Raw genomic sequence first — 16,170 nt, 5'->3', positions numbered from 1 at the left:
CCTCCCAGCCTGGCCTGGATCAGACTCACTGAATTGGTTGCAGAAAGGAGTGGATGCTTGTGACCCTTGTATGTGCCTTAGAGCAAGACAAGACTCAGCAGTTAGGAGTAGCAACCTGCAGGGCCCAAGCCTGGAGCTCAGGGACCGTTACAATAACATCAGACAGTTGAGGAGGGCTGGATGATTTATATATACTCTCTCTCTCTCTCTCTCTTTCTCTCTCTCTCTCTCTCTCTCTCTCTCTCTCTATATATATATATATATATATATATATATATATATACATACTCTGTCTCCTCTAATTCTTTTCTTCCCATCAGGGCTATGAAGCAGGTAGGACAGAGGTTATTATTCTGGTTTTGTGGATGAATAAACAGATGAAGGAGGTTAAGTGAGTCTTACATCAACACAGCCAATGAGTGGGAGAGCAGGCATTTGAACCCAGACCTTCTTTTAAATACCAAGAATTACCAGGGTGCTTGGGTGGCTCAGTCAGTTAAATGTCTGTCTTCGGCTCAGGTCATGATCTCAGGGTCCTGGGATTGAGTCCCACCTCAGGCTCTTGCTCAGCAGGGAGCCTGCCTCTCCCTCTGCTTGTGCACTCTGTCTCTCTGTCAAATAAACAAATATAATCTTAAAAAAAAAACAAAAACTGCCTTTGGCTTTCGGCTCGGGGAGGCAAAGGTGCAACTTTCTTTTTTTTTTTTTTTAAAGATTTTATTTATTTATTTGACAGAGAGAGAAACAGCGAGAGAGGGAACACAAGCAGGGGGAGTGGGAGAGGGAGAAGCAGGCTTCCCGCTGAGCAGGGAGCCCGATGCGGGGTCGATTCCAGGACCCTGGGATCATGACCTGAGCTGAAGGCAGACTCTTAACCATCTGAGCCACCCAGGCGCCCAAAGGTGCAACTTTCTTTGGTCGTCCCGAATCCGGGTTCATCCGACACCAGCCACCTCTGCCATGCCGCCTAAGTTCGACCCCAGTGAGATCAAAGTTGTGTACCTGAGGTGCACCGGTGGTGAAGTCGGTGCCATGTCTGCCCTGGCCCTGAAGATCGGCCCGCTGGGTCTGGCTCCAAAAAAGATTGGTGATGACATTGCCAAGGCAACCAGTGACTGGAAGGGTCTAAGGATTATAGTGAAACTGACCATTCAGAACAGATAGGCCCAGATGGAAGTGGTACCTTCTGCCTCTGCCCTGATTATCAAAGCCCTCAAGGAACCACCAAGAGACAGAAAGAAGCAGAAAAACATTAAGCACAGTGGAAATATCACTTTTGATGAGATTGTCAATATTGCCCGACAGATGCGACACCGATCTTTAGCCAGAGAACTCTCTGGAACCATTAAAGAGATCCCGGGGACTGCCCAGTCTGTGGGCTGCAATGTTGATGGCTGCCACCCTCATGACATCATAGATGATATCAACAGTGGGGTGGTGGAATGCCCAGCTAGTTAACTACAAAGGAAAATGTTTCAATAAAGGATCATTTGACAACCAAACAAACAAACAAACAAACAAACAAAAACCCAACTATCTTTGCCTAAAGACAAAAAGAACTGTTTATAAACACTATTCTAGTTGGTAAATGTGTTTCTCATAGGAGTAGAAGTTAGCCTTCTGGAACTACATGTATATGAGGATTTAACATGTATATGTAGATAATGGGAGCCAGGTTTCTCACTTCCAAGAAGGAATTCACACATGAACATGGGGAAGACTAGACTGAATCCTGTGGGAATAGATTAGAGTTAGAGGTATCACTATGAGTTTTTGCCTCTTTTAATATATATACAAGATAGATAGAGGAACACATGTAGGTATGGGTATACACATGGGTTAGCACACATCTATATTTCCCTGCTCTGTCTGCTGAGGGGGCCTCGAAGCAGTGACACCCCAGTAGCTGTGAGCACACTCAGAGTCCAGACCTTGCTTCCTAGATGCCATTCTCCAATGAAAGGAGCCAACTTCCCCTGGACAAATGGCCAGTTCTAGGACTGAGTCAGGGAAAATACAAGGTGATCCTAAAGCCTAAAGTAGTGTCAGAAAGTAAGGAAGTAGTAAAAAAAAAAAAAAAAAGAAAAGAAAAGAAAAGAAAACAGTTGGGACATGTCAAAAGGACATGAGGCAACCCAAAAGAGCTTCCAGTGGCTAAAGTAAATACACATAATACTGGATTATAACTTAAAGGATAAAAAAATAAAATATCCATGAGTCCATATTGATATAAATAAATAAGGAAGAAGAGCTAGATCTTCCTTACAAAAGAATTCCAAATAATAAATATAGAAGGAATGAGGGAAATAGAAAATCACCTGTAGAACACCATGGTAATAATTGTAAGATCCACTGATTATGATAAAATCGGTGGGCAAAACCTTAAGGAGAAACAGGGTATTTGTACAGCCTCAAGGGACCTCTCCCCAAATGTGGTAGTTTCAACATAGGTCCACAGAGTCTTTGATATTCCTCCCTCCGGAGGACGGACTGAATTCCTCACCCCTTCAACTCTGAGTGTAGTGCAGGCTGAACTCAGTCACTATCTTCTCTGAGCAGAGTATGGAAAGAGGAAAATAGTACTGTTACAGTGGAGCATCCTGATAGGCACTACGTTAACCAAGTGTTCAGATTTAACTTCACGAGTGATAACGTTATTTATGTCATACCTCTTATGATGCAATGAGGGGGGAACTTCATCTGTGTGACATTCTTCCCAAAAAATGCCTTAGTTCTATCATGTCATGAGAAAACATCAGACAAACCCAATTTGAGGATATTCTACAAAATATCTGAACAGTGCTCTCCAAAAATGTCAAGGTAATGAGGATAAAGGGAGGGGGGGAAGACTGAGAAACTGTCAGATTGGAGGAAAGTGAGGAGACATGGTGACTAAACGTAATGTGCGACCCTGTATTGGATTTTGGAACAACAACAAAAGGAACGTAAGTGGAAAAATTGGTGAAATCTCAGTGAAGTCTGTAGTTTAATGAACAGTTTTATGACACTGTTAATTTCTTAGCTTTGATAATTGTACAATAGTTACTTAAGATGCTAATATCAGGGAAAATTGGTGAACGCTCTATTCTATCTTTTGCAACTCTTCTGTAAATCAAAAGTTTTCCGAAATTGGGGCACCTGGGTGGCTCAGCTGGTTGAGTGTCTGCCTTCGGCTCAGTCATGATCCCAGGGTCCTGGGATCGAGCCCCACATAAAGGGCTTCCTGCTCAGCGGGGAGTCTGCTTCTCTCTCTCTGCCCCTCCCCACTGCTCCTCTCTCTCTCAAATAAATAAATATTTTTAAAAAAGTTTTCCAAAATAAAAAGTTATAAAAACAAAATAAAGTATATTTGTTGCCCAAAGATGTTGATAGTCCCCAAGGAAATCTCAAAGCCAATGAGAACTCACCCCTGCTGTATAGTTCTAAAATGTCCACTGTCAAAATTAAGCCTTCAGGTCTCAGATCTGGTTTACTTGATATTAGTCTATATTGATCCTTCTAACAATCAAGAAGGTGAAGTCAGATATTCACTGTAATGCCCATTGTACAGATGAGGGAACCGAGACACAGATAATAGTACCCACCTTCTCACTGAACACATGGGAGGACTGTAGCCCAGAGAAAGGGAGGAGTTTGCTCCTGGTCACACAGGTGAGGGGGCCAGCCCAGGCATAGAGCTTCTGTCTCTCCATCCTTAAAACTATCTTGGCTGCTATTTCAGGGCAGCTGCAGACAAAGCTTAAATTTGGACTATATGGGAAGGCAAAGGAAAGCAAAGGAGAGTAATTCTCATCTTGCCCCCACCCCCTTCTCACCTTTGAGTTAAGCAATAAAGCTGAAAAGATCCTTCAACAAACAAATCCCTTCTCATTATAGAATCCATGGGCACATCAGCTCTTAGGAAACCTGAAAGGCAAGCTCCTTAGGAAGGAGGGCTGTTCGTACACGCCTGTCCAGGTGCCCTCTTCCCTGTTCACTCTCAAGGAGGCAGAATGTCTGCTTCAGGAGCAACAGCTCACTGGACACTGGGGTTCCCAGACCCCCATGGGCCAGGCCAGCTGGGGCTGGTGGGAGCAGTAGGCTTCCAGGAAGGAACCCTGGCCAAGGCACAGTCTACGCTTACCTATTTCAGAGTTGGATTCATTCTCAATGTTGGAAAATGCTCTGAAGTGTTCGTCGCTGGTGGGAAAAGGCATTTGTGGGGTCAGGCCCGTGTGGGCAATCAGATGAAGATTGTCGCCACGCCAGAGGATGAGCCCTCTTTTTCTTCAAACAAAAAGTGAAGCCCCATTGTCCCTTTCAAACTGTGAGAAAACTGCATTAGTAGGAAATGGTTTTGCTCCTGAAATTGGGACCAGGAACTTTGGGCAAGGTTTTGGCTGTACCAAGAGGTGGAATTGCTTTAGAGAAGGAAAATGTTTGCTTAAGTCATAGAAAGGCAGAGAAAAGACCAAACTCGGGCCATCCTATTTGAGAGATGGAGACTGCTTTCTCCATTTGCATAAACAAAATATTAAAGCTTTTTGTTCGAGAAGCCTATATCTCAGGGGAAAGGAATGCAATCATTCCAGTAATTAACAATTCCCCCCACAACTGCGGTTTGCATCATGCGGGATCTTCTCATTTTGATTTTCTTGGTTCCCAGAAAATGTAGTGTTTCTTCTTCAGGGCCCCATGGCGAAGAGATGGTATTGACAAGAAGACTTTGCGCACCTATGATGTCAGAGTCCAGAGTTTCAACTCTTAGCTGATCAGCTTTTAAGATTAAAAAAAAAATACAGTATAGTTCAGGGAAAGATTCTGAGTATTGCTGTCGCATCAACCTGGGCTTGAATCCTGGTTCTACCCAATAGCTATGTTACTGATCTCTACAGCATTGGTTAACCTCTCTGTATCTTTGGTTTTTCCTCTTTAAATTGGCATAATAACTCCTCCTTAATGGCATTGGGGGAACTACCACTCCCCCTGCCCTGCAGAAAGTTCTATCATATAGGAGCCACTCAGAAGATATTCTTGTTAAATACCTCTTGACTATCTTCTCTCTTAATTTACTCTTAAGTAGTCTTGTTTTCCAGGGATATGTGTTGACCAATGATTCCCTTTTATTTCTCTCAGATAAGCAAGAACTTATCTCCTCCTGTTCTTTTTTTTTTTTTTTATAACTGCCACATGGAGCTATGGAATATAATTTTAATAATAGCTTTCAAAACATGCATATTAACCAGAACTTTATACTCTGAGCAAGCCCATCACAGTATAGTTCTCTTTACCTCTTCTTTGTAGGAATCACCACCATTTTGAGTGTCTGATTAATTGTGAAATGAATTGTTCAATGATGATTTGTCTTACTGGAATGTAAGCTTTATGAAGGTAGGGTTAGTAGGGACAGTGTCTGTCATGTTTATTGTTATAACCCTCATATGAGGTTCTGGCTAGCATGTGTGTGTGTGTGTGTGTGTGTGTGTGTGTGTGTGTGTGTGTGTGTGTGAAAGAGGGAGAGAGAGAGACAGGTCCAATAAGTATTTGAATGAACAAATGAATTAATGAATAAATTTTGGAACAAAACCAATCAACAAAAGGAAGATGTTTCTATATTGGAAGGGAAATATTTCACATGATATTATGGAAGATGACACAGTGCATTGGCTTTTACTTAAGTTTTGACTGAATTGCTTATGCCAGTTTAGCCATAAACCATGAGTGATGACTACAGGCATATCACTAGAATTGACAGCTTCAAATCCCAAGTCTGTCACTTCCTACCTGTGTGGCTTTAGACAACTAAGTCCTTTTATACCTCTGGGCCTCCATTTTTCAGCCATAAAATGAAAAATAATCTTTATCTCAGGGCTTTGCTGTGAGTCTTACAGATAATATAAATGATGCTGTAACAAAGTGCCTGGCACATTGGACATGTTTGGCAAAGACAGCACCTTTGAGAGGTACTACAGTATAGTGGTTAAGAACATAGCTTTTGGGGTCATAGTGCCTGGGTTCAAATCCTGATTGCATTATTTGTTAGCTGTGTGACTGCGCAAGTTACCTAACCTCTTTGTGACACTTTTCTTCTCATCTACAAAATGGAGAGGATGATGATGATGATGTTGAGGATGAGGATGATACCACCTACCTTTTATGGTCACTGTGAGATCTAAATAAGTTAATATAGGTAAAATGCTTAGAGCAGTGTTTGGGAGCTATGTGTGTATACACACACATATGTTAATCCTAAATATTACTGTTCTTCTTTGATAGCAAATGTTTATCCTTTAAGGATATAGTCATTTTCTGAAGCAGCCGGAAGTTAATCTCAGCCATGTAGATGATCAAGCTGAGAAATAGAGTTTTTTGGTAAAAATAAAGTGTTTTATTTATTTGTTCACTATTTCTTTAGCCCTAAATGTCAGTAGCCAGGAAACCAGGCATGAATTGGACACTATGTTTGCTCTTGAGGGGTCTCTGGCCAGGCTGAGGAGACAGATATATGTAACAGCAGTTGCAGGAAAAGCCAGAAATAGCCTTGGAGCAGGAGACAGGAGGGTTGAATTCTATTTCCAGCTGTGCTTTGAGCCTGATGTGTGGCCTTGGACAAGTCCAGTTCTCTCTCTGGGCTTTTGTGCCTTTGTGGTGGAGGAGTTAAATTTGATGCAATCTGTGGAACCATCCTGTTTTGTGGTCCTCGGATCTTATGACTTTTTTTTTCACTAATACGGTGCTGCTTCCACAATTTCCATCTTTTGAAGCCTGTGCGGCCTCTACAGGAAGGTGTGTGAATTCCACCTGCTGAGAGGTTTCCAGACTGCCAGCCCCACCAGCCAGCCTTGAGTAAAGGCCTGTCTTGGCCCTGAGGAAGGAGTCAGAAACTTGCTCCCTGCCCTCATTGGCTGTGCCACTGTCTAGGCCTCGGAACCCCATGTGTACAGTAAAGGGGCTCTGCTCAGAGGTCTCCAGCGTTCCTTCAACAGGAAGGAACATGGGACAACATGAGGGGATATTTTCTAGCACAGCCTTTTACAAACTGTTTAGGGAAACATGACATTCTGCGGGATGTGAATAGCATTCAGTAAAGCAAAAGATGATGGTGAGGAGGGGGTTGTTTCAGCCTTTAGTATTTAGTTAAATTTAAATAAGAATCCTCAGATGTTTAACATGTTAATTACCCCTTGAATTTCCTCAAGGGACAATGCAGTAGACAGACAAAAGTAGGCTCACAAAGTGGCTGAGAGCACCAGCTAGGTTTTGAATCTTGGTTTGCTACTTTCTAGCTCTGTGACCATGGGGAAATTCACTAGCATCTCTGATCTGCGGCTTTAGCACTGTTGTGGGGATGAAATGCAGCATTGCATGCAAAATGCTCTGCACTGTGCCTGAAATATAACCACACAATACATGCAAGATCATTATTATATTGCCCATGTAGCTCTTTTGTGGAGAAATAGTTAGAAGCATCTCTTAGGATGCTGGTATTCCATGAGTCCAGTGTGGGAAATACTGATTGCTCTGCTTGTTTTGAGCACTATGCTGCCTTGTCACCCTGCCATCGGAAAACTTGTGTGAGCACCTACCCCACCTCTTCATCAAGTTGTGCTGAACACATTGCCTAGCCAGCCCTGCACATGCAAAGGGTTTCAGGACATGATTTCAGGACATGATGGGCACAGAGCTTGGGGTCTGAGCACAGGGTCCTGAAAACTCAGATGAGCCCAAAGAAGGGTGAGTAGGCAGGTGTGGGGGCAGCAGGGGCATCTGAGAGGTAATTGTAAAGGATGAGGCTGGAGAGGTGGGCTTGGGGAAGGTCATGGGAGGCCCTGAGGCCAGGATGAAGAATTGAGGCTTTGCCCTGTGGTGACAGAGGATTGTGCTGGAGGTGTTTGGGCACAGGTGCTTGCTCCACAGTGCCCCAAGGTACTTCCCCCTGCTCTGTGTTGTCTCATCTCCTCTGCACTGGGCCTCCAGGGCACATCTGGGAGGGCAGCAGCATGAGCACCTGGACCAGGAGGCAGGAGACACAGGTAAGAGCATTGGCCCCCTCTCAGCCCTGGGTTCCCAGGACACGGCCCTTTGCCTCTCCATGTCTCAGCTTCCACTTCTGTGAAATGGGAGAATCATCCACCTTTCCTGAGCAGCCTAACCCACAGAGGTGTAGTGAGGGTTCGGTGAGATAAAGTGTTTCAACAAGCACCTTAAGTCGAGATCCTACTGTGTGCCGGGCCCTGTGTTTAGGCCTGGAGAAGACTGGGACGAACAACATTGATCTCTGCTTTGGAGGGCAGAGTGTGCTGGCTTATAGTACAGTGAGATAAGTGGTATAGTCAAGTTAAACCCATGAAAGGGCCCTTCATCCAGTGTGGAGGTGGGGAAGGCTATAAGAGGAGGGAGGCATTCAGGAAGGTTCTTCAGAGGGGGCAATGCCTCTCCTGAGTCCAGGCACCCCTGGTACTTAGTGGATGAAGAGAGAAGAAGTAAGGTTCCAGGCAGCAGAAGCAGTATGAACAAAGGTATGGAGGAATGAAATGCCTTGGTCTATATGGGCAAGCGAGTAGCAAGTGGTATTATTAGGGCACCACATTTGAGCTATGGAAAGAGACTTAATGGATACTGCTGGCAGGAACAATGCCTGCATTTAAACAGAGAACATAGTCTAAAGCTAAAGAAGAAAAGCTCTAACTGGACAATTTTGGGAATTAGCTAGTATAAAGCTTTGTTGGTGCTCCCTGAAATTGTCCCATGGGTCTCTATGATAGGTCACATCAGTGGTGTTGGGCAGACTGCAGGCCTTGAATGCCAGGATGAGGGGCTTACTCTGTAGCCTGCAGTCTAATGGAAGAATTAGCCATAAAAGCCAGGGGATTTAGAATGGAATCCTTGGCATTCTTTGCATGTGCAGGGCTGGCTAGGCAAGGAGGTTCCCAGAAGAAAAACAGAGACCTTTGCCCTCCGTCTGCACTTAGGCAAAAAGTAGAATTAGGGTAAGGTTGGCTGAGTGATCTGGCTATTGTGCCTGCCCTTTGGGCTTCAGCATCCAATCTCTCATAGTGCAGGGGGCTTAAGGCATGCTGCTCAGGAAGCTAGGTGGTAAGCTCTAGCCGCTGCCTGGGCTTTGGGGAGCTATTGCATGCAAAAAAGCCTGAGCCATGGAATTAGTCCTGTTGTTACCCAGAGAAAGGAACTTGGCTGTCCTTCCCCAGCTGAGAATACATGCTATCCAGCCTGCTGCCGTTGGGGGGAGTGTCTCTCAGCCTACTCCATGAGCCCCCTGAGACTCAGAACTTGACAGTTGAAATCTCCCACCTCAGGACCTCTGGGGGTGGAGAGAAGCAAGGGCTGGGGGACACAGGGCCAGGCTCTGGCTCTAACCTACTATGTGATCATGGGCAAGTCCATTCACCTCTTTGAGCTTCATTTCGCTCATTTCCAGAGTGAGGAAAGTCCTCCAAGGGCTGATACGAGCATTAAATAAGATAATGTGTATGGGAGGGCTTTGCAGTGGAAGAGATATATCATTATCTTTATTAAAAGAGGCAGAAGGGGAGAGCAGAAAAGCAGGATGATGAATGGAAATGTGAATGCTGCTCTATTATTTGATAATCTTAAGTTATTCCAAAGTTTTATGGCATAGTAAGGGTATTTTGGCTATGTTTTTAAAATTAAGTCTATCTCTTGAAGGCGCATACTGAAATATTTATGGACAAAACTGTATAACATCTGGAATATTCCTCAAAATAAGGAAAGGATGACATGGGTAGGGATGGAACAAGATTGGCCAAGAGTTGGTTGCTAAAGCTAGGTGATAGGTACATGGGGATTCATTATGCTATTCTGTCTACTCTTCTATGTTTAAATTTTCCCATAATAAAAAGTTGAATTAAAGAGCATGGCATTTAGAGTCAGACTGACCTGTCTTCACCACTTAATCGCTGACCCAGGGAAAATTACTTCCCCACTCTGATCTCGCTACTCATCTATTAACAAGTATACTAATGATAGTACCTGCTTCGTAGGGTTCTCACAGAGACTCCATGTGATAATGCATGTAAAATGCTTACCCCCATGCCTGGCACACAGTAGGCATGTAGTAAATTATGATTCCCTTTCTTCCCCTCTAGAGATCTTCATTAAACATCATCTGTCACCCCCCTGCCCTGCTGGGTGCAGCCAGACACTGTGGACCAGAGTCTGTCTCAGGTGGAGGAAGATGATCATGCCCCAAGGCTTTCTCCAGTGGTTGTTGAGCAGTCACCATGCTGGGCTTGGTTGAGGGAGGCAAAGGGAGCTAAGGTGGTGTCCCCACCCACCCTGGGAGAAAGGGAAATGGGTGAGGGCAATGCACGTGAAGTGAGCATTTTCTCTCTACTGGCCATAAAGCTGAGGTCAGGGCTTTTACTCAGAGAATTTAAGACACTTACAAGTAGTTGCACAGCTAGTGAGTGAAGAGGAAAGAGGAAGAATGGAAGAAACAGAGAGCAGATAAGCATAGAATGGAAGAAACAGAGAGCAGATAAGCATAGAGTGGAAGAAACAGAGCAGATAAGCATAGAGTGGAAGAAACAGAGAGCAGATAAGCATAGAGTGGAAGACACAGAGAGCAGATAAGCATAGAGTGGAAGAAACAGAGAGCAGATAAGCATAGAGTGGAAGACACAGAGAGCAGATAAGCATAGAGTGGAAGAAACAGAGAGCAGATAAGCATAGAGGTGGAAAGAAAGTGACTCCAGAGGAATGGCGAGGAGATAGGAACGGAGTGAGAGAGGAAGAGGATGAATGGGGAGAAAGAGGCACCAAAGGGCGTGGAGCAGGGAGAAAGCAAGGGAGGGGAGCAGAAGTGGCCAGTTCATCTCCTCCTCCCAGTCCCTCAGGTGATAAAATGACTCCAACACTGTCAGCCTCTGGACATACAGGGTGGGAGATGGGAAGACCAAACCTGTCTCCCTCGGGGGTCCCATTTTCCCCAGGAACCTGATGCCAGTCAGCACTGCAGGGCGGACAGCACCCGGGCCACACCCCAGCTGGGCCAGCATGACCCTTCCTCTTGGATCTCTCTTCCTCATGCTGGGTCTGAGCCCCACAATCAGCGCCCCCTCACCTCCTCTCCTTTAAGAGACTCTTCCCAGTGGGCTTAGGACCTGATCTGAAGGACCAGGCAGGCTGGGGGTGAGGTATGGTCTTTGACCAACCAGCCCTGGGTAGGTACTGGGGGCTTCCCAAGAAGTGTGAGAGTAGGACCCATCCCACACAGGCTCAGTGTGCTTGGAGAGTTAGGACAGATGAGCATGAAATCCTTGTAGAGCAATAGGAAGCATCTGGACTAAGTGGAAGCTACTATTCTTGGAGCCTCACTGAAACCCAGCCCTTTCACTCATCAGCTGTGTGACCTTGGGGCAGTCTAATCTCTTCACTTCTCTGGGCCATGGTTTCTACATCTGTAAAGGGCAGATTACATGGTCTGCCCTGCCTGATTCTCAGGAGCCGTTGAGCATATGTAGGATAATGTGTATAAAAGCACTTTTTGATCCTTGGCACCCTGCACGCACACGAGCTGTCATTCCTGGGTGCCAGCCTGGGTGACGCTGAATTGTGTTTCTCTGTCAGGCTGGGGTTTTTATCCAGGGATTACACAAGAACCTCTACATGAAGATAGTCCCTTGATCTTCTCGAAGTCACTCTTGATATTTTATCTCTTGCTTTGTTCAGCGGGTGAAGACACACTTGCTCAGTTGTTCTTAATATGTAATATAAGGGAAAGATGTGTATTTTTTGAAGAATAGATGTGTGTCCTTTTTATCAGAAAATGAAAATTATATAATCCATCTAGATTCTCTTTTGGCCACAGCTACCGGGAAGCTCAGAGTAAAACTTAAGTTCAATCATGACAATATAGATGGTTATTATACAATTTTCTTCCTTTCCTTTTAACCTGATTTTAATTTTTCCACTGCTTTCAGGCTGAGTTGTTGCCAAGCTGGTCCAAAGACAGGAACCACGTTAATAAGCCTGAAACACTCCATTCTATCAAGAGTGACACCGAACAGGGAGGTAGGATACACTTTATATCTGTATTAGTTTCCTCTGGCTGCCATAATCAAGTACAACAAACTTAGTGGCTTAAAACTATAGCAAGTTATTCTTTTATAGTTCTGGAGGCCAGAAGTCCCAAAATAAGGTGTCGGCTTGGCTGCAGTTCCTCTGGACTCCATGGGGGAGAGGGGGGATGCATTCTTGGCCTCTTCTGACTTCTGGTGGCTGCCAGCATTCCTTGGCTTGTGTCCGCATCACTTCAGTCTCAGCCCCTGTCTTCATATAACTTTTCCTCCCTGTTTTCTCCTCCTCTGTCTGTGTAAAACTCCCTGTGGTTCTCTTTTATGAGGCGGCATATGATTGCATGTAGGGCCTACATGGATAATCCAGGGTAAGCATCTCCTTTGAAGATCCTTAATTTAATCACATCCTTTGCCAAATAAGGTCATATTCACAGGTTCCAGAAATTAGGAAATGGACATATCTTTGGGTCCACCATTCAGCCTACCACTCCATCTGAGAACCCTAAATGCATAGAATCCTCCACTGTCTCTTGTTCATTGTGTTACTTAGTGGTTAGGAGCAAGATCTCTGGGAATCTGACCTCTGGGCTCCCATCCTAGCTCAGTTAGCTACTGTGGGATGTTGGGCAGATTCCTTCATATTTCAGCACCTCAGTTTCCTGCCTGAAAAATTAAAGATAGTATCTTCCTTGTAGGGTTGTAATAAGGATTAAACAAAATACTCAGTGAAAAATACATAGTATAGCACCTGGCACATAGTAAGTACTCAACAGATGTTAGCTATTATTAGAGATGGTGGTTTTAGCATATGTCTACAAATTCTTTAATATTCCTCCCTTCAAGGGGTGGGGCTTAATTCTCCTCCTCTTGGGTACTGACTGGACCTAGTGCCTCATTTCTAATGAACAGAATAAAGCAAAAGTGACCATGTGTGATTTCAAAGTCTAGATCATAAACGAAGCTACAGCTTGCTACTTGCTCTCTCTCAAATCACTCGCTCTGGGGAAGCCAGCTTGCCGGTCTCCAGCCAACAGTCAGCAGTGAGCGAATTAGGAAGAGGATCCTCTGGCCCCAGTCAAGCCACTGGATGCCTGTAGCTCTGGCCAATACCTTGATTGTAATCTCATGACAGACTCTGAGCCAGACCACCCAGCTAAGCTGCTCTTGGATCTCTGATCCACAGAAGCTGTGAGACAACAAATGTTGTTTTAGGCCACCGAGCTTTAACATAATTTCTCACACAGTAACAGCTAACTAATTATTATTACTTATCTTTAAACATTAATTATCTATTGCATGCCAAGCAAGAGGAATTACAGGGATGGCAGACTACCGGCCCTCAAGGAGCATTCAGTCTGGTGAAATGTCAAATGATGTTTGGAATAAAGTATGAGAGAGTGCCAATGAATTGTATAACATAGACAAGGCTGAAAAAACTCTTTTTTTTAGACAGCATTCTGTAAAGGGGGCTGCTGATCCAGTTGGGCCCATCTGGAGCACTAGAATATAGGCTGACATTCAGGCAGAATCCAACCAGTCTGGGAGTCTATGTATAACAGTACCTGGGGGGACTTTATGAAGGAAAAACCTCAGTCACTCTTTGAAATTACACACTAGAGCTAAATATACACCTATCCTATGATCCAGCCATTCCACTCTTGAATATATACCACAGAGAAATGTAGTTCACCAAAAGACAAGTACAAGAGTATGTATTCCTAGCAGCATTATTCATAATACCCCTAAACTAGAAACAGCCCAATGTCCATAAACAAATTGTAATATATTCACACAAGGGAATACTTCTCAGCAATAAAAAGGAACAAACTACTGATATATGCAACAACACGGATGTATCTCAGAGACATTACTCTGAGCAAAAGAAGTCAGACATAAAGGAACATACATGTTTACACCAAGATCAAGATCTAGGACATTTCTAGTACTTCACTGTATTCACATAATAATATCTCAATCAAAAAAATGTTAAGATAAATGGAACCACTAAAAGAGAATGAGGTGTATTATTAAACAAGAATTACATATATTTTAAATATATTTATGCCTAAGTGCATATGCAACATACTGTAAATTGATGGGCTGTGACAAATACCCAGTTTCTTTTTGTTTTGTTTTTAGAGATTTTATTTATTTATTTGACAGAGAGATAGAGAGCATAAGTAGGCAGATTGGCAGGCAGAGGGAGAGGGAGAAGCAGACTTCCCACTGAGCAGGGAGCCCGATGTGGGGCTCCATCCCAGGACCGTAGGATCACGACCTGAGCCGAAGGCAGATGCTTAACCGACTGAGCCACCCAGGTGCCCCAAATATCCAGCTTCTTGATAGAGGGTCTCACTGGCTTAGCTGTGTGACTGACTAAAGCAGCACTTCCTAAGCAGGGTATACTGGAGTACTGAAAAAAATGTAAACTCAATTTCAGCTACAGTAAGTCCTGATGTAGTTAGAAGATTGAACTGGAGGGATTATGGGTACAACTCACTGAGTGAGAAGTAAGCACAAGTAACAAGGGGTCATCTTGACATAGGATTACACACAGAACTCTGCTTTGTGGGTGTGTAAGGGAATAAGCCTAGCAGCCATCAGTTCTAGTAAATGGTGTCACAATGTTGAGGGGCAAGCAAGTAAACCCTGCAAACCTGGCAGTACAGCATAATCCCTTCAGGCATGCCTCTAGAAACCCTAGTACTGAGAGTGTGTCCCAATCTCCAAAGATCAAGAACGACTCAACTAAGGAAGGGCCTCCATTCAGGTCTGTTCCCATATCCACCCATCTTCCTCTGGACTCTGATTCTGGGCCACCTGCAGGAGGGTAATACTCTCTTATCTCAGGGAGTTTATTAACATTTGAAGAGCATCTTTGGGCCTGTTGTAGGACATTACTCAAAGTTCAAGTGTAAGCCTTTGTTAATTGATTCCTAGAGAAGTTCTCTGTCCTCTGTTCCCTCTTCAAGATCCCTGTGCCTTGCCTTCGGTGTCCATTGGGGGTTGCCTTCCTTGTCTACTATTGAAGCCAGGCTTGATCATGTGACTTGCTTTGGCCAGTGGATGTTTGCAAATGTGATGCCAGCAGAGACTTCATAAGCGCTACTTGCACAATTAGGCTTGCCCTCTTTCTTGTCGCTGGGAACCTGAGTCTACCATGTAAACAAATCCAGGTTAGCCTCCTGGAGGATAAGGTCATGTCAGGAGAGATTCTAGCCATCCCTGCTGTTCCAGACATCCCAGCTGAGGCCCTGCATATGTGAGTGAGGCCAGCCCAGACCAGAACTATCCACCCAACCTACAGACTGGTGAGAAAAATTCAGAGGTTTTTTTGTTTTGTTTTGTTTTAAGCTACTATGTTTTGGGGTGGTTTGTTATGCTGCACAAGCTGACAAATACAGAGAGGGTGATGCCATTTAGTAAGACCCTAAATTGGCTAGCCAGCTGAAGAAGAGGTGGTGGTCTCGGAGGGGGACATTCCTGGGAGAAGAGACAGAATCTGCAAAGGCACAGAGACAGGGAACAGCGTGGCACATGTGGCCACCTCACGCTTTGGTCACTGGAGTGCAGGGGTAGAGGTGGGATGAAGAATGTAGTTAAAGGAGTAGGGAGGGGCTAGATCAGAAGAGCCTTCTATACCAGGTTAAGGAATTTCCAGGTGTCCTGAGGTCTATGGGGGAAACCATGGAAGGCTTTTAAGCAGTAAAGAGACATAAGTAGATTTGCATCTTTGAAAATACCGTAGGTGTTTTAATGGAGTGTTTACCGTATTCCAGGTGCTTTCGATATGCATGGCAGAACGAGTACCCAGGTTGCAGGGTGGAGAGTGGTTGGAGGTGGTCAGGAGGTGACAGGCAGACCAGCAAGGTGACTCCTGCAGGGAACTGGGGAGAGTGGATGAAAGGCTGAACTGAGGGGGCGGCCACTGGGATGGGAGAGGATGGGGCAGATGAGCGAGGTGTTCAGGAGGCCTAGTGAATGCATCAGAAGGGTGAGTAAGGAGGAGGGGTCTGGGATGACTGTTGAGGGTCTGGCTTAAGTGGCTGTGGAGAATTTTGGAATCAGTGGCATTAAGGATTCCCAGTTTCATATATACCCAGCTCCAAAGAGCAAAAGGTGGCTTGGTGAC

At 44.6% G+C, this 16,170-nt stretch overlaps 1 pseudogene; it reads left to right on the top strand.

Moving 5' to 3' along the window:
• Positions 1 to 960: 960 nt before the first annotated feature.
• Positions 961 to 1,458, top strand: LOC114213455 (large ribosomal subunit protein uL11 pseudogene; annotated as a pseudogene).
• Positions 1,459 to 16,170: the final 14,712 nt, after the last annotated feature.

This window comes from Eumetopias jubatus, unplaced genomic scaffold, assembly GCF_037043125.1.
Source record: "Eumetopias jubatus isolate StellerSeaLion01/CBP00866 unplaced genomic scaffold, mEumJub1_p1.0 scaffold_15, whole genome shotgun sequence".
Taxonomy (NCBI): domain Eukaryota; kingdom Metazoa; phylum Chordata; class Mammalia; order Carnivora; family Otariidae; genus Eumetopias; species Eumetopias jubatus.
This window is presented reverse-complemented; position numbering and strand designations above follow the sequence as displayed.